The following is a 17,272-nucleotide window of genomic DNA, read 5'->3' as shown; positions in this document are numbered from 1 at the left end:
GAAAAAACTTTGACCCCCTAGTTCGCCACCTAAAAGCTACCGAACTCAATGTTAGCCTATGGGGAAGGTCCCCATAGGCTTGGCTAACTTTTTTTGATCGAAGGATAATCCTTCGATCGTTGGATTTAAATCCTTCGATTTAATCGTATGATCGAAGGAATAATCCTTTGATCATACGATTGCACTATTTGCGCTAAATCCTTCGACTTCGATATTCGAAGTCGAAGGATTTCAATTCCAAGTCGAATATCGAGGGTTAATTAACCCTCGATATTCGACCCTTAGTGAATCAGCCCCCAAATGTGTTGCCTTATAGAGCATTTGTTTTTTAGATGGGGTCAGTGACCCCCCCATTTGAAAGTTGGAAAGAGTCAGAAAAAAGGGCAAATAAATAACTATACCAAAAATAAAATAATGAAGACCAATTGAAAAGTTGCTTAGAATTGGCATTTCTATAACATAAAGTTAACTTAAAGGTGAAGCACCCCTTTAAGGAAGAGATAAAATAAAAATGGAAAGCTGGAAAGAGTGAGAAGAAGACTATAAAAATGAAAAAATAATGTTTAGAATGTGCCAGTCTATAACATACTAAGGGGCAGATTTATCAAGGGTCAAAAAAATACTTCGAAATTCGACCATCGAATTAAAATACTTTGAATTCGAATATCAAATTGAAACTTTTTTCATTCTGCGGTCGGAGTAAAATTGTTCGTTCGAACGATTAAATACTTCGAATCGAACAATTCGATCGATTTTAACGTACGATCGAACGATTTTACTTCGACTTCAAACAACGTTGAAAAATGCTGTAGAAGGTCCCCATAGGCTAACATAGCAATTCGGCAGGTTTCATTTGGCGAAGTATTGAATTCAAAGTTTTTTTTAAAGAGACAGTACTTCGATTATCGAATGGTCGAATATTCAAACTATTTCTGAAGTAAATTCGAAGTCGTAGTATCCTATTTGATGGTCGAAGTATCCAAAAAAATTACTTTGAATTTCTAATTTTTTTACTTCGAAAATTCCCTCGAATTCACTTCCACCCTTGATAAATCTGCCCCTAAGGGGCATATTTACTAAGGTTCAAGTGAATTTTCGAAGTACAAAAAGTTCGAATTTACACATCGAATAAAAATCCTTTGATCGTAGGATTGCAAAAGTCGGTGAAAAAACTTTGAATTCGATATTCAAAGTTTTTCAATTCTATGGTCGAATTTAGATGTTTTTTGTACTTCGGAATTCGACCCTTGATAAATCTGCCCCTTTAAAAGTTCACTGAAAGGCGGATCGTGTCGAGAAGATCAGAACAAACAAGCGCAGTATAAGGTTGGCCGCTGGGTGGCGCAGAGTTCTGTTTAGCGGAGCCGTTGGTGAGAAAAGGCTGCGCATGGGAGGCTGTCATTCTCTATCTCCGCCGCTAGTCGGCAGCAGAGCGCCCTACCTTTGTCCATCTCCCCGCCCGCTTGGCTCGGGTCATTGAAACCAGACTGCACAGAAAGTTTCGCTCAGAGGAGCTGCAGGGAGTGCGGGAGTCGCTTGTACTGGGATTGGGAATCGGCATCTGATTAATACAACAGCCCAGGACCCAAATCTAATATTTCCACTGCCTTCTGGGACCAGGATCCTCCTCTAATCAGCAGCCTGAGATCTGCACTTACCTGGGAACTCACAAGCTCCAGCTGGAAACGCAGGTAACACTAGAGGGGAAGGTTTATTAGATACACAGGCACTGGGGCCCTTAGTGTGGCCCCTTCTGTAACAGACTGGGGCCCCTTGTCTCCTCTATTAACTGCTGCTTTGCTGAGCTGACTTCATCTGATCTATAGGGGGTTAACTCTCTTAACTTCCCCTTTATTCTCCTGACACTGATTCCCTGTCATGTAAGAACTTGCAGTGATTCTTGTTGTTCCAATGGATCTCTCTCTGCTGCCCAGTCACAGCCATATACCCAGCCATATACCCAGCCATATACCCAACCATATACCCAGCCATATACCCAGCCATATACCCAGCCATATACCCAGCCATATACCCAACCATATACCCAGCTATATACTCCGCTATATACCCAGCTATATACCCAGCCATATACCCAGCCATATAATCCGCTATATACCCAGCCATATACTCCCCAGCTATATACCCAGCCATATATCCAGATATATAACCAGCCATATACCCAGCTATATACCCAGCCATATACCCAGCTATATACCCAGCCATATACCCAGCTATATACCCAGCCATATACCCAGATATATACCCAGCCATATACCCAGATATATACCCAGCTATATACCCAGCCGGCACACACAAGGGCAGAAATTCCACTTTTATCAGGCTGAGATCCCTCCCCTGGGGCAACTGAAACTGTCCTGCCCCTTTAAAAAAAAAAAAAACCCAGGTGATTTTTGGAAACGGAATTGGCAAAATGCGGAAACTGGTATTGAAAGAAATATTGGACTTTCCGTGGATAGGAGGGAATTTTTAATATATACTTAAAAGATGGGGTCACTGTGCTATATAAATGCTATATAATTATATTTTGTGGGAAATAAATCTTCGACTGCGATATCTTATCTAAAGTAGGTTAAATTGGTAATGGGGTGTAAAAGCTCCATTGCTGCAGTGTCAGGTTCCTATAGGATTCAGTGATTTTGGGGAAAAGAGAAGAGCAGAAAGTGTTAATAACTGGGTGCAAAACCATAATATGATTTAAAGGGTTAAAGGGGTTGTTCACCTTTAAATTAACTGTTAGTATGACATAGAGAGTGATATTCTGCAATTGGTTTTCATTTTTTATTATTTGTTTTTGAGTTATTTAGCTTCTTATTTAGCAGCTCTCCGGTTTGCCATTTCAGCCATCTGGTTGCTAGGATCCAAATTCCCCTAGCAACCGTGCATTGATTTGAATAAGAGATTGGGATATGAATAGGAGAGGCCTGAATAGACGACTGAGTAATAAAAAAATAGCAATAACAATACATTTGTGGCCTTACAGAGCATTTGGTTTTGAGATGGGTTCAGTGACCCCCATTTGAAAGCTGGAAAGACTCAGAAGAAGGCAAATAATTAAAAAAAAAAAAACTATAAAAGAAATAAACAATGAAGACCAATTAAAAAGTTGCTTGGAATTAGCCATTCTACAACATACTAAAAGCGGTAAACCACCCCTTTAAAGCCTTAAGGTGCATAAGGCTTTAAAGGGGTGGTTCGCCGCTTATAGAATGGCTAATTCCAAGCAACTTTTCAATTGGTCTTCGATATTTATTTCTTATAGTTTTTCAACCCTAACAAAACCCCTCCCCCCCAACACAATGAGTGGAAATTGAAACAGTCGTTAAGCCTTTAGAAAGTTGCTAATTATTAACCAATCAGCTACGGCTTAATTGTCTTACCTGCAAAAAGGGGTGGAGCTGTGAGATATGCATGTCAGCTGCAGGAGCGGGTGAGACTATCGGATGCAAACGCAGCGTGTTGCGTCTAATCAACGATGCGACACCATCCGACAATGCCATTACTTACCTTATTTCCATCGCATGCAATTTGATGCCGGTGTTTTGTTGCAGCGTGTCGGATCGCGCCGAAAATGTCCATGTAGTCCTACCCTAAGGGCTCTTACAGACGAGCGTTTTTACCTGCGTTCAGCTTTCTTCCGTTCAGCCGCAGGGGAGCGCAGGAGTAGACGCACTGAATTATTGTCAATAGGCTGTACTCACACAGACGCATGTAAGCGCCAAACGCAGGTGGGACGCAGCATGTTGCATTTTACCTGCATTCGGCGTTTACATGCGTCTGAGTACAGCCCCATTGACAGTAATTCAGTGCGTCTACTCCTGTGCTCCCCTGCGGCTGAACGGAAGAAAGCGCAACGCAGGTAAAAACGCTCGTCTGTAAGAGCCCTAAATCAGCATTGCTCAGTATTGCAAGAATTCACAATAGGACTGCATCGTGCTGGTAACCCCAGGAGCTGACTATCTAGCCGGGTGTAAGAGGCACTGAACTCTGTTGTTGCTAGGCTCGCTGACAGTTTGACTTGTGGAGCAATCGCTTCCAGCTGTTTTCTTATGAAATTGGCCTGTGCCAACCGCAGACGTGTAACTTGAGTTCACATGCGGGTACGGGAGGCAAGATGGGTTGCTCCGTGCTATTTTAGGGCAGGGTCCTGCACCCTAGGAATAAAGTGAGGGCCCAGTATCCATGTATTAATACTAAATAGGCCCCATAAATAGGGTAAGAGATCTGCAGCACTAACTGGCGTTTTCTCGTGCAGCACTAACTGGCGTCTCTTCCTGCAGCCACATAAGCACTGGGGACGGAGTGGAAAAAAAAACAAAAAAAAGTGCTAAAATGTGAAAGTGCAACGTCTTCACTGCAGGGACCCCCTGATTGGCCCTGAAACTCCTTCCCAGGTATTGGCAAAGGCCAGTGACCCAACAGCAGCAGCAAATTACTACTGATAAGTTTTAAAGGGGTTGTTTATCTTTAAAGGGATACTGTCATGGGAAAAAACATTTTTTTCAAAATGCATCAGTTAATAGTGCTGCTCCAGCAGAATTTTGCACTGAAATCCATTTCTCAAAAAAAAATAGATTTTTTTATATTCAATTTTGAAATCTGACATGGGGCTAGACATATTGTCAATTTCCCAGCTGCCCCAAGTCATGTGACTTGTGCTCTGATAAACTTCAATCACTCTTTACTGCTGTACTGCAAGTTGGAGTGATATCACCCTCTCCCTCCCCCCCCCCAGCAGCCAAACAACAGAACAATGGGAAGGTAACCAGATAGCTCCCTAACACAAGATAACAGCTGCCTGGTAGATCTAAGAACAACACTCAATAGTAAAAACCCATGTCCCACTGAGACACATTCAGTTACATTTTGAAGGAAAAACAGCAGCCTGCCAGAAAGCATTTCTCTCCTAAAGTGCAGGCACAAGTCACATGACCAGGGGCAGCTGGGAAATTGACAAAATGTCCAGCCCCATGTCAGATTTCAAAATTGAATATAAAAAAATCTGTTTGCTCTTTTAAGAAATGGATTTCAGTGCAGAATTCTGCTGGAGTAGCACTATTTACTGATGTGTTTTGAAAAAAACATTTTTTCCAATGACAGGATCCCTTTAAATTAACTGTTAGTAGGATGTAGAGAGGGATATTCTGAGACAATTTGCAATAGGTTTTCTTTTTTTATTATTTATGGTTTTTGAGTTATTTAGCTTTTTATTCAGCAGCTCTCCGGTTTGCAATTTCAGCCGTCCGGTTTCTAGGGTCCACCTAACCCTAGCAACCATTTGAATAAGAGACTGGAATATGAACATCGGTAGCCTTACAGAGCATTTGTTTTTTTTTTAGATGGGGTCAGTGACCCCCATTTGAAAGCTGGAAACAGTCAGAAGAAGAACAAATCATTTGAAAAGTATATAGTAGAAAAAAAATGAAACGTTGCTTTGAATTAGCCATTCATGTAGATACATAATGTTGTTATTTCCCTGAGGCTCTTCCTGGTGACCTTGTGTCAGGGTGCAGAAGTCACCTTGTGTTTACCTGGGCAGCCGAATCTCCTCTTCCTCCTCCTCCTCCCGGGATCTGAGATTGAAGAGAGTCTTGTTTCACCTGGCTGCCATCCAGACTCACCCACCTGCACTGGTTCTCCAGTTTTAACCTGACGTACCCCAGGGAGGTGCTGGCTACATCCAGTCCGAGACTGAGTTTTATGTCTCTGTGGACTACCATACCCAGCATTCTTAGCGGGAAGCCAGTGAAAGAGTCTTGCACTGGACCATTGACAGCTGCTCCTGTATTAAAAGTCTCATGAACAGGCGGTTGATACTCCATACAGTTATAGAACACCGCGGTGATGTCTAATATCCCTTTGTGCTGCCACAGGAAATGTTATTTCCTGTATATTTGTCACTCTCTGACATCACACAGTCGCAGATATAAGAAGATATTTCACCTGTGTGATCAATGTACATTTTTTCTGTTAAATTGGAATATTCTTGGCAACTCTTAACGAGTGTTACCTGCTAATTACATGTCGTTAGGTGAGACATATGTTCTCCTCTGGCCTGAGAGCCTGATCAGCTTGTTTGTGCTTGTTACCAGCGAACGACCTGTATATTCTTCCCTCGCTCACCGTGTACTTTGGCATGAGAATCTGGTGCTGTTATCTGGATTCGTCTGTGTCTGGCAACCGCTCCGTTATGGAACGTTCTGTCCTCAAACAATCCAAATCAGGGCATTTTAACCCAGAATTTAACTCCGATCGTCCTGTTATATAACATATTAACAATCAAACACGTATGGCCTTCAAATATAGTTGAATATGATGGCACTGATGATAGTGTTTATAAAGTTCTTTAGTCTACTGGAGCCAAGTGATGCCCCCCAGCCCAGGGATTGCCTAGAATTGGCTACCCATCCCCCTACATCCACCATACAGTTCCCTGTATAACTCAGCCTGCAGCCTTGTGCCTTTATATGCTCACAGAACAACCCCTCAGTGACTTCTAATATCCTTATCATTTACAGTAGGGGGTACATTATCCCTTATAATACATGAGTGATACTCAGAGTTCCCTGTATAACTCAGCCTGCAGCCTTGTGCCTTTATATGCTCACAGAACAACCCCTCAGTGACTTCTAATATCCTTATCATTTACATTAGGGGGTACATTATCCCTTATAATACATGAATGATACTCCGAGTTCCCTGTATAACTCAGCCTGCAGCCTTGTGCCTTTATATGGTCACAGAACAACCCCTCAGTGACTTCTAATATCCTTATCATTTACAGTAGGGGGTACATTATCCCTTATAATACATGAGTGAAACTCAGAGTTCCCTGTATAACTCAGCCTGCAGCCTTGTGCCTTTATATGGTCACAGAACAACCCCTCAGTGACTTCTAATATCCTTATCCTTTACAGTAGGGGGTACATTATCCCTTATAATACATGAGTGATACTCAGAGTTCCCTGTATAACTCAGCCTGCAGCCTTGTGCCTTTATATGGTCACAGAACAACCCCTCAGTGGCTTCTAATATCCTTATCCTTTACAGTAGGGGGTACATTATCCCTTATAATACATGAGTGATACTCAGAGTTCCCTGTATACCTCAGCCTGCAGCCTTGTGCCTTTATATGGTCACAGAACAACCCCTCAGTGACTCCTAATATCCTTATCCTTTACAGTAGGGGGTATGTTATCCCTTATAATACATGAGTGATACTCAGAGTTCCCTGTATACCTCAGCCTGCAGCCTTGTCACAGAACAACCCCTCAGTGACTTCTAATATCCTTATCATTTACAGTAGGGGGTACATTATCCCTTATAGCCTGCAGCCTTGTGCCTTTACTCCCCAGATTTTTTTGACAAAGCACACTTTTTGCCGGCGGATTTTCGCTGCAGTTTTGCGAATTTATTTGCCTGCGGCGAAACGCAGAAATTCGTTGCGAATTCACGCCTGGCGAATTAATCCTTATCATTTAAAGTAAGGGTTACATTATCTCTTATAATACACATAATAAAGGGCAAGTGGGTCTGGCTATACCAGGTAGTTTGTATGTAAATATGGAATCTTTCATTGGCCGCCAATCTTATCTGCACTCAGTACAATGGCTGGTTATTCGTGTGTAAGAACAATTCTTGAAGATAAGGGTCATATGTCGCAACTACAGTTTTACACCCCTGCATGATACAGTGTAATTCAGTGTCAATATCCGCATGCCTGGCTGTGTGTGTTCCCAGGAGGAAGTCGGTGAATTTAAAGTCCAATTCCATTTCTTGGAACGGCTCAGGGTTCTCAGTGTGGGTGAAGGAACTAGGCCCAACTGTGTCTATGGGGTAAATGTGATATTAGGGACACAATGAGAATTGATACATAGGTGCTGGACATTTGTCTGGTTCTTATAATCCCACTGTGCTTTTCTCTATAAGTTCCAGTTGTTTCTGAACTGTCCTATTTTCTCCAATGCGTGAAATTGAGCATCTCCTCATTGGTCTGTGGGATGGTTTTTGGCAGATCCCCTGATCCTGTTTTCCATCCCGGAGCTGTGAGAATGTGCAGAGCCGTTCCATGTTCCACCTCGAGCCAGGAGTGAAGGGAAAGACGGGATGGTTTCCTACAGGGCTTTGTTGTAAAGTTGCAGCTGTTGGGAATTCCTGGCCCTCGAATGTCAGCGAATGGTCAGGGTTTATGGCCGCTCCTTCCTGAACCCAGGTACATAAATAAATCTGTGCTCAGGTTGGAAGGGAAGTCATAACTCAGTACCGCTGTATGAATAGAGATAGTTTTAGTTCAGCATCACAGGGGCCCAAGGGGGAGGTGAGGGCCAGGACATAACAGACTTTGCTTAGTAAAGTAGTAGTAGGAGGAATAAAAACATGTTGCTCTTCAGATATTGTTGAAATACAACATAATGATGCTGGGAGTTGTAGTATAACAACAGCTAAAGGGCTTCAGTTTGGACAATTGCCAATGACCACCATGCTCCAGGGATGGATATTGGTTGGATCAGGGGATTTGGCATGTGGGAAAATCCATACACTGGCCGTTATGGTGCATTGGCAGATGAGGAAGCGGAGAGGATTGGCCCACGCATGACCAATTTAAGACAGAGAATGTCCAACTCTGAGATAATTGCGAGTGACACAATGAGCAGATGATTATCCCATGAAAAGGTGAAGAAAACACTTGTCTTCTTCCTGCTGGGCCATTTGGTGGCAAACACTTGGGACCAATAATTATCCTTTTGTCAAACTGGAGGATTAAACCTCTGTCTGAAGGGGGGTGGGGGGGACACAAATCTGGAAGCTTCAAGGAAGAACTTTGCCTTGAGCAAGGAAAAAAAAAACCTTTAAATTTGTCGTATAATCCCACCAACAGGAACTTCTAAAGAGATCAGAAGACATCTCCCAGGGTTGTAGCCTTTGTGGTTTGACTCTAAATTTATCCACGTAATGATCTAGGGGGTTTCCGGCCCAAATGTGGAATTATAATTATCTCTGGTTGTTGAGAAGGCATCTGATGAGGTTCCTTGCGTAGGGTCACACCCTTGCTGCTGGGAGAGGGAATACTAGTTGTGTAGCTTCCAAGAACGGGAACCCAGATAGATTGATGCTCCGTGTGTTTGGCCATCAAGATGCTGAAGATGAACCTGAACTATGAAGGTCAGCAAGCAGCTGTCTCAGAGCTACAGGCAGCAAGTTTGGGGCCACTTTTCTTGGGTCTTTGGTGGTGCTCTTCATCCAGGACCATGAACCCAGGAAACAAGGGCCTTATTGGATTCCAATGTCCAGACATGGAGGATGCCAACCCTACTAAACTGTTCTGTGCTTTCAGTTTAGCTCAGGGGAGCAGGGTCATTCTTGGGGGAGTCATGTTGATGTGGTTGAGGTGAGGGAAGGGGGGCTGTGTAGGGTTTAGTTCTCCTTTAACCTATACCAAGGTATGGTTGCTTTTTGGTCTTTATGTACCATCTTTCGCCATCACTGGATCACAGTAACCCGAGTCCTGCCCAACCGCCGGAGACCTTCCCTCGTACACCCTCCCCAGCCACCTGGCATCATTATAATAGAAATATTATTCCTGCTTCTATTAAATGGCAATTATGAGTCAAGTCATTAGACTTTTGGCTCCGGATCAGAAAGATGAGCCCCATTCATCTGCATTGTTTGGTGGAGCTGGAAGAATGGCCCTTTATAACCTCCCGCTGTACATGCTGCGTCGAGGCCAAAATTCCCTGTTTTCATCGCTGAAAATTAATAAATATTACAAAATGATTTTTTTTTGTTTTTAATGGCCCAGACGATAGTTCAGTGTCTTTTTCAAGCACACTATAAGTCTATTCCTCTTTGTAGTCCCCCCATTAGCATTTTTGGTTGTGCATATGATTTCTTTAAGACGGTATATCGTTCACAAAAAGGCAACATCTTGTTAATTAACAGGAAGGTTCAGGTTGTTGTGTATATGCTCAAGATTCCATCCCTGTGTTTTATAAGGCACGGCAAAAAGGACAAACTAATACATAAATTCGTTAGAAATATAACAGGAAGGCCGATGCATCCCTTGGGAAGTCTTGCAGCCAACCAGGTACTCCATACTTAGGAGAGTAGAATAGGCTGCACATGTAGAATATTTGTGCTATGAAAGAGCCTGAACAGCAGATTTATAACAACTCAAAAGTATCCGAAGTTATGTGTATATAAAGCGAAGCTCGCGCCACAATTAAGCATTATCTTACTTGTCCGAGACCCCCCAGCATCCTAAGATTACCCTGGTGTCCTTGAGGGAAGCAAATTTTGGAGATTTTGAACTGTGAAGCCTATTAATTGCAGGTAAGAAAGTATTCGTACCTTGTTATAAATGTATATAAACCATCAAGAAATTCCTTATGAACAGTGAAAATTAAGTCGTAGGAGAATGGCCAGAATAGTGGGTACTTTTGACAGTATTTGGCCAGTCACCTTAAATATTGCATATATATGGACCAAGACATTCTGAGTTTGTTATATAAAGGGAAGCCTTTTTTTTTCAGTACCAGTGTTACTGCACAATAATGTCTCTCGTGTCTTGGTATGAATATAATTGAATAGTGTAATGGGTGGGCAGAGGAATCTTGTATTTGTCTATGAGTATTGTTGGTGGTCCCCAGAGGAGTGGTACCCGGCCACAACTGGTCGACACCACTCACCCCAGTAGTTCAGTATGGCGTACAGAACAAAGTGATAGTGTGGGAAAGTCCTAAAGCTGCTGTTCCCTCCCCCCACCCCCACTGTAGGGAAGATTGGGAGACACCATGGGAATGGGAAGGAATGGGGGGAGGAGCTGGTATGGGGTGAGAATAAAGGGGCTTTGCCCAAACAATGGCTGTCAGGGGAGACCAGGGGAGAGGGAATCTGTCTGGGAGCTTCTTTCAGAGCCTCGTGTTTGTACAGGGGGACCCCCGCCCCTTGCCCTGCGGTGGTACAGACTCATCCCTGCAGCCAATGAGGCTCATTTAACCCCTTTGTGTCTCAGCACAGACTCTGTTACAATAGGATTGGGGGTGGAAGAGGAGGGGAGGGGGTAGGCCTCATTTTCTGTTAGTCCAAAAGTGCAGTTTAATGAGTATTTTACTAGTGGGGACGTGGGGCGTGCCAGTAAAGAGGGAAGTTCGAGAGAGGGTTTATAATTAAAGCCTAAAGGGCAACAACCGTGAACGGGGATTAGCGGGTATTAGTTGTGCGCAACCCAATCCTCCTCCGTAACTTAGAAATGACCTTCCACTAATTAAACCCATATAGGAATCTTAAATGAAAATCAGATGAACTAATAATCAAGCGTCCCGACCGATAGTAGGACTGGCCAGATTATGAGGATTGAAGAATCGCGCAGCAGTATGGCACTCACGTACGAGGTAGAGGAACGACTTTTAGTTGTGCGGGCCGCAGGGCGACTTAAATCAATTGCACGAATCATTCAGGAGAATCTAACGAAGCACAAATCCCCCTGTTTGCTGTATGTGCTCAATAACCAGGGGAAGGCCTGAGGCGGATTTTTTCACTATATTTCAGTAGCACCACCGGCGGGAGTAAGTGGGAATGGCACACCAAATCTCTGTCGTAAGGGGACAGATAGACAGTATTATTATGATTAATTAGTCGTGGTTTGGTGCAGAGAATCTTTATTTGTCTACATTATAGTCTAGGGACACGATACTTACTAATACCATATCCTAGATACCATTCCGTGAGTGCATCATTCATACATTAACAATACTCCATACATACCATACATAAAGAAGATGTTGTCCATCAGGTAATCGCGGTGGGTTCACCAGACTATATAAACAGATCAGTAATACACAGGTTACAAAAATATAAATAAGTGGTGATGGCAGTTTTGCTGTATTGGGAGAGAGAAAAAGGTGCTCCCTCCCAGATATACTGATTTCAGGCTTCAGAGAACTTTACACATCTAAACGTCAATTCCACAGGGCTTTGCAGCTCCTGACTTTTCCTCTGATGAACCTGCATTTATTTCCCTTAAAGGGAATACTGTCATGGAAAAAAAGATTCAAAAATGAAATCAGTTTATATGGTGGCTGCGTTTGACCAGAAGAATTTGGCAAAATCCAGATAATTCGATGTACTATTTTCATCAAAGAGAACAAGGAGAAATACCCTGACACAGAGGATTTTTGTTCTGTTTTTTCTAATAATAGGATGTTCAATTTTTGATCTCTGACGGCTAGGATGTGGGGAGGCACAGACAAAACCTAGGCGGTCTATGAAAATGAAGCTAGGAGATGATCAATAAAAAAAGATAACAAAAACCCAATGCAGCTGGTACTTTCATTATCAGTTAATTTTTTTTAATGGAGACATACTGCATATAACAATTCAGCAATTATAGTGGTGTACACGTAAAATACTGTACCTCCAAAAGCTTGCCCCAAACAAGTCATCTAACTAGCAAATGAACCGAGATGCTTATAGAAGCTCCTCTAGAGATAACATTTTAGAATTGATATCAACATCTCTATAACCAAGCAAAGCCGTAAATCTCATTCGACCTCATTGCGTCTTTTACTGCTTATGATTAGCAAAACAAAAAACCAAGGGAAGCAATAGAACCTGAGCACCAAAAAGAGTTGAAAATGTCCTGGCACTACAAGGAAGTGAATGCCACAATAGGTCACATGCCAGCATCCACACAACTAACAAGGAATTCAATACCTCTATTAATCCGCTTTCACTATCCACCAATTGCTTGTCACCGTGGGAAAGGGGATGCTTGTTAAACTTGTTGAAATTCTCCCACCCCGAGGTGCGAGAGAATAGTAAGAAGTTAGAAAATACATGAGAATCTCATATAATACAGGGGTTTTTTGTAAGAAAAGACTAAAGAAAATCATATTTGTAGGAAGGATTTTCTTTGCAATTTATATTTGGACCATTACCAAAAATAATCAGGAGCATTCCGTTGCTTTGTAGAGTAGTGAAAGATTGGGTGTAAACTTTTTAATAATAAAAACGTACCTACCCCTGGTCATGAAAAAGATCTACAATGATACAAGAAATCTGATTTGATTCTACATTCGTTCTTTTCTTCCCCCGAGCCGCAAATAGTCAGTTTCTTCGGCGAGCGGTTATGGTTTCAGATCCCTAGTGAAATACTATAACCTAGAAATAATAGCACATGGGACAAGCATAAGAGTAGCAATTGTAATATTATTTTATTCCAGGATATATGAACTTGGAACACACACATTAGTAGTTAAGCGGGGCAAAGAGAGCCTCTCCTGTATTTAAACAATAGAAGATTACTGTTGTCATCAGATGACAATGATACAAACATCACTCCTCCCAACACCAGATAAAGTCCGCTCTAATGGTATAGATCTAATGAAGGAGTCGAAGATCATACGTACTTCGCACAATAGTAAAAACGACTAGGAACCCATAGATGTAACACAGCAACGAGATTCCCAGATTCAGGTTTCGGCCACTATCAGGGCCGATATCCAAAGAGAACGACTAGGTCCAACATCGAATTACACTGTGCAGAAGAAGAAAAAACAGCCAGCCACGCTTGGTTGCCGCAGACAAGACACGTTCTCTCCTATTAAGGTCAAGCACGAAAAAAAGCAGGCACAAGTTCACATGACCTGGGGCAGCTGGGAAATTGACAAAATGTCTAGCCTCATGTCAGATTTCAAAATTGAATATAAAAAAATCTTCTTTTTCTTTTGAGAAATGGATTTCAGTGCAGAAGTCTGCTGGAGTAGCACTATTAACTGATGCGTTTTGAAAAAAACATGTTTTCTGATGACAGGATCCCTTTAATATTCATTAACTTTCGCCTTGTTATGAGCTAAGGGGGCCCAGTCTGAAGGGTCAGTTAGGGGGAGATTCTGGGGTAAAAAGAACTGTTTGATTTTTGGATACGCCTAGGTACGCCTGGAACTACTAGCCAGAGTAGGGTGACTGAAACCGACACCAATGTCATTCTATAATCTGTAACCTTGTTATTTAGCCAAACGCTTAAGGGGCCTCAGTCTGAGGTCAAGTTTAAGGGCAGGGAGATTTTCGGGCGTGAGTGGTTCAACTTTGTACCTAGCAGCCATACTCTGTGTTCCCACTGGAAACTATAAGCAGAGGTGAATGCGTTTACCACACTATACGTTTGTGAATCACTAAATGTTTCTATAGCATGCTAAAAATTCTGTATAACTCTTAATGTTTTATGACTAAGGGGGGCCCATCTGAATGTCAGTTTAGGGGGGAGCATGGGGTGATGCTTCTTTGGTTCTTTTATTTGTACCGTCTGGGTCCCGACCTTGATACTAATAGCAGGTGTGACATGTTACATTACGCTATGGAAACCTCAAACTCCGTAAATACTATACTATGGATCTGTAACCTTGTTATGAGCTAAGGGGGCCCAGCCTGAAGGCCAGTTAGGGGGAGATTTGGGGTGAGTGCTTATTGCTATGTAGGATAATTCCCCCGCCAGTAAACAGAGACTGGAGTGTGGGTGCTGGCACGTGTCCGTATCACATGTTCTTGCGTAATGAGTAATGAGTAACACTGTACCTTGCGAGCAGACACCTGCTGGATACACAGGTGAGAGAAGACCAGGTGGGGCTCTGCCTCTCAGGGCTCTGACATAGATAGGCCATGTGACCACTTGTTTACCTGCTATGAGCGTGTGGGCAGATTTAAAGAGACAGTAAGACTTTCTTTTCCCCACTCCGCATTGATTTAAGGCAAGTTCCTTTACCAGCAGTGTCCTTTCTATTCCTCATATTAAGGGAAACAAATATGTAACAACTCTGCAGAAGTTTTAAAACAAGAAATGATATGAAATATATAAGTAGATGTAAATAATAACAGAAACTGTCCACAATGAACTGGAGCAGCAGAAATGATCCTGTCGGTGCCAGTAGTTTGGTGCTTGTGTGTGGCGTGCGATGATGAGGAGTGACGCATTTGGTGCGAATTGTTCAGTTCATCATAATCCTCTCTGTTTATCTGGTTGTTGGGAGAACGGAGGCAAAAAGCACAGAACATGACACATCTTTTAGTTATTTTCAGTATTTATCCATGTTCCGTTATTCTTCTTCCAAATTCTACCCAGCAAGGGAACAAAAGCCTATGGATGCTGGGATTCGGCTTAAATCTGCCTGATAACGGCAATTACTGTAATGCAAAATTTTAAAGCTGCCACCAACGGGCAGTTCATTTTAGCCAATTTAGGTATTTTATACAAAACACCCTGAGCTAATACAGCCAAATGTACCTACACACTATTATCACACTGTTACTATAGGCACCATCTCTCCCTACTATACCTGCTATCCCACAGTCACACTCCCTTCCCAGAGACTATTATCCCACTGTTACTATAGACACCATCTCTCCCTACTATACCTGCTATCCCACAGTCACACTCCCTTCCCAGAGACTATTATCCACTGTTACTATAGGCACCATCTCTCCCTACTATACCTGCTATCCCACAGTCACACTCCCTTCCCAGAGACTATTATCCACTGTTACTATAGACACCATCTCTCCCTACTATACCTGCTATCCCACAGTCACACTCCCTTCCCAGAGACTATTATCCACTGTTACTATAGACACCATCTCTCCCTACTATACCTGCTATCCCACAGTCACACTCCCTTCCCAGAGACTATTATCCACTGTTACTATAGGCACCATCTCTCCCTACTATACCTGCTATCCCACAGTCACACTCCCTTCCCAGAGACTATTATCCACTGTTACTATAGGCACCATCTCTCCCTACTATACCTGCTATCCCACAGTCACACTCCCTTCCCAGAGACTATTATCCCACTGTTACTATAGACACCATCTCTCCCTACTATACCTGCTATCCCACAGTCACACTCCCTTCCCAGAGACTATTATCCCACTGTTACTATAGACACCATCTCTCCCTACTATACCTGCTATCCCACAGTCACAGACTGTTGTCCTAGGCTAGGTAGGTAAATATATATTGGGTTATTTAAACAGTAGAATGCCAGATAAAATAACCTTGTTACTATCAGCACTTAGTGATGTGAAATGCATAAGGCATACTGAATCTGCTTAGAATCATACAGGTTCTGTTCAGACACAGAGTGAGAGATCCATACAGCTGATAATTTTATAGTTTCGCCCATACTGTACAGACATTGACAAATCTACAAATATATGAAATCACTTGAGTCATTTCTAAAGGAAAGTAGTAGCATTTAGCCCAATGAGACAATGTATTACCTGCAGTAGAATGAATGCTGATTTAGCTGGGGACAAGGGCTACTCATAGCGTGAGCTGAAGGAAGGGTTATAAAAATCATCCCAAGTAGTGTCACATACCTAAACTCACCCCAGGAACCCAATGAACTGCTCAGTGCAGCTTCTCTCATTCGATCTGGAAGATGATTTTGGGTTTTTCTTCTGTGCTTCTAAGTCTGCCTCTTGTGAGCTGAAAAGGTACAATATATAGTTATTATATATAGTGTCATTTTTTAAAGGGACATAGCACCTTATTATGGATAAGGTTTATTGTTATGGTAAGTGCCCATATATCATACAAAGAAATGGAGCAGAGAGCATGGCAGGGGCGGAGCAGAGCTGGCACAGGGGTGGGGCTAGGGGCGTGGCAGGCACAGTCAAGATGTCTCCTCATCATTTCGGATCCAGGTTGGCATCTCTGTATCAGGAAGTAGAAATTAATTCAGTCGCAATGTCTTGGATGATCAAAGGTAAGGTTGGCATCAGGCTGGCATTTTACTGACCAATTGATATTATAAATGTACCCGCTATGCATTCACTGTTAATTTTAGGCTTCCCAGATATGCCCTCAATCTGTCCAGTTACACCCATAATCCAAACCATAACCAACCGATGCTTCTCCTGATGTCCTGACCATCCCCCGATTTGCCCAATTTCCCGTCCCTTTATGTCAAAGCCCACTTCCATTTGTCTTTTATTTATTTTTTTTTATTTTTCTTCTTGTCATTTGCGGGTAATATTGACTCTTCCAGCCTCTCTGGTGTGAAATTCATTTTCCTGTAATACTCACGAGAACTTTACACCATCGTCCTGACTCGTAAATAAGGGAAGTGGCTGTTTCTGAATTTTTACCATAAACCAGTAAACGATGCAGAAAGGGTGAACTAAATATAATCTAAAATTGCCACCCACAGGTCCTAAAATCACTGCCCACAAGGTCATATGTTGTACATTAGGTTACTGC

At 42.5% G+C, this 17,272-nt stretch overlaps 1 protein-coding gene across 1 annotated transcript in view; it reads left to right on the top strand.

Moving 5' to 3' along the window:
* Window positions 1-1,503: 1,503 nt before the first annotated feature.
* Window positions 1,504-17,272, top strand: part of cd82.L (CD82 molecule L homeolog) — a 34,992-nt gene continuing 19,223 nt past the window's right edge. The window contains 1 exon segment of the mRNA NM_001091678.1: window positions 1,504-1,691. The gene's annotated coding sequence lies outside the window, so the exon portion shown is untranslated.

The sequence above is a fragment of the Xenopus laevis genome, chromosome 4L (assembly GCF_017654675.1).
Source record: "Xenopus laevis strain J_2021 chromosome 4L, Xenopus_laevis_v10.1, whole genome shotgun sequence".
Taxonomy (NCBI): Eukaryota; Metazoa; Chordata; class Amphibia; order Anura; family Pipidae; genus Xenopus; species Xenopus laevis.
This window is presented reverse-complemented; position numbering and strand designations above follow the sequence as displayed.